The sequence below is a fragment of the Lycium ferocissimum genome, chromosome 9, assembly GCF_029784015.1.
Source record: "Lycium ferocissimum isolate CSIRO_LF1 chromosome 9, AGI_CSIRO_Lferr_CH_V1, whole genome shotgun sequence".
NCBI classification, from domain to species: Eukaryota; Viridiplantae; Streptophyta; class Magnoliopsida; order Solanales; family Solanaceae; genus Lycium; species Lycium ferocissimum.
In genome coordinates this window covers 28,071,231-28,073,658 of record NC_081350.1, presented here as the reverse complement: position 1 = coordinate 28,073,658, position 2,428 = coordinate 28,071,231, and positions in this window count along the sequence as shown.

The window sequence follows — 2,428 nt, the reverse complement described above, 5'->3', positions numbered from 1 at the left end:
AACAATCATGAATTTTATAGTACTAATAAGTTGTTACTTGTTAGTAAATATATAAACTTAAGTAATACATATAACTTAAACATATATATATAATACAAACATAACTTAAGTAATACATATATATAACTATATATTCTTATAATAACATAACATATATAAATATACTTATTTTAAAAATATACAATCTCGAGTTTCTTAATTCTTATAACTTGGATATATATATATATATATATATATATATATATATATATATATATATATATATATATAACTAATAGACTATAGTGTTAATTTATGTGTAAAATACGTAATTAAGCAAAAAAAATAAAAAGAAATACGTTTTTGGGCTAACCGGTTACCGGTTCCGGTACTGTTTGCCGGTTCGGAACCCGGTAACCGATCGGTTAGCCAACCGGTTCCGGGTTAACCGTTTAACAGGCTTAGTTTAATGCTTTAACAACAACAAAACCATAGTCAGTGTAATCTTACAAAGGGTGTCTGGGTTGAGAGTACGTAAACCTCACTCCTAACTTGTGGATATAAAGAGGTTGTTTTCGAAAGACCCTTGACTCGAGAAAAGTAATTCAAAGCAGTTCGAAAAAGAAAATAACGGGAATGAAGAGGCTACAACAAAATATTATACAAAGCGTGGCAAAACATTTTTGTTTTGCTCTTATAATTAATTCAACCAAAAAAAGTTAATTATTTTGCAAGGAAATAAAGAGATTAAGGTGTAGTCATCAGAGAAAATATGGTGCAATTGCAAGTAAAGTAGAGGAAAGATCAGATAACATTTTTTTTAATCTTGCTTTGTTTGAAGAAAAAAAAAAAAGATTCTAAAACCTTTCTAAAGGAATCATCATTGTGACTGCACAAAGATGATTGGAAAGGAATGCCAATGAAAAAAGGTTGTTTAAAAGGATGCAATAATGTTGAAGCATAATATACTCTATCCATGTATATATTGGATGAAGGCGTTAGGCAGCTCAGCGGAGCAACAATCACTTCATTTGACTTTAACAGCATTTGAGATTGGCAGAATGTTAAGGTTTGATATGATAGCAAGATAAACTTGATGAACAAGGAAGATAAAAACTATACTATGCTACTACTAATGGATATTTTTTCATTGATTCTGATAAAGAGAGGATTACAAAAAGCATATAGAGCCGATTGTGCTCGAATTTAGTACAAGATAAAGGACAGCTGGACCTGCAATTAACTGTATTAGCAGAGGACAGAATCTGCTTCTCTAGACAAATCTGAGGGACCTAATTAACATAACTAAAACTTGAACTTAAAACTTACTAAGGACTTAACTGACATTTATTTTAACTACCTCAACCACTTGTCATTAACGACTACATACCACAAACAAAGCTGAAGGTACTAATTCCTCAAAGACGCAACATTCCTTCCTCCTTAAAAATCTTCCTTGTCCTCAAGGAAGAATTCTGGAAATCTGTTCTTCATGGCATGGAAATCTTCCCACGTGAGCTGATCAGAAGGCAACCGATTCCACTGGATCAATACTTGAGGTATGGCTCTATTTCCCTTTTTAATCATCCTTTTATCCATGATAGCTTTAGGGCTTGGGCGTAGGATCGGTTAGGTCGAGAATGGGTGGGTGATTGATGTTTTCAGGTATTTTGTGACAAGGTTTGAGTAAGGAAACGTGAAAGGTAGGGTGAATTGTAACTTGAGATGGGAGTGCTAATTTGTAAGCTACAGGACCAATTTTTTTCAAAACCTGATATGGTCCATAAGACTTAGTCGCTAATTTTGAGAAAGGTGAATTGGAGAGGGTATGTTGCCTGTAAGGTTGGATTTTTAGATACACCCAATCCCCCACCAAGAATTGTCTATCTGATCTGTGATTGTTTGCATAAGCAGTCATTCTTTGCTGAGCTCTATTCAAGTGAAACTTGATCAGCTGGAGCTTTAATTCTCTTATTTCTAGACTCCTGTCCACCTGTTCATTCACAACAACCCCAGAAACATAAGGTAAGTGGATTGGGGGGGGCTGACCATAGAGTGCTTCATAGGGGGTAGTCTCAATGGCTGAGTGATGTGTTGTGTTATACCACCATTCAGCCAATGATAGATAGTGAAACCAATCAGTAGGAGCATCAGAGCAATAGCACCTTAGGAAAGTTTCAAGGCATCTGTTCAAAACCTCAGTCTGTCCATCAGACTGGGGATGGTAAGCTGTTGAGGTGCTTAGAGTCACTCCATGAGCTGAGAATAGCTCTTGCCACACCTTACTTAAGAAAACTGGATCCCTATCACTCACGATGCTATCTGGCATACCATGTAGCTTGTAGATATGGTCCAAAAATAACTGAGCAATGTCAATAGCAAAGATAGGGTGAGGAACACCTATGAAACGTGCATACTTAGTAAGCCTGTCTACCACCACCCAAATGAC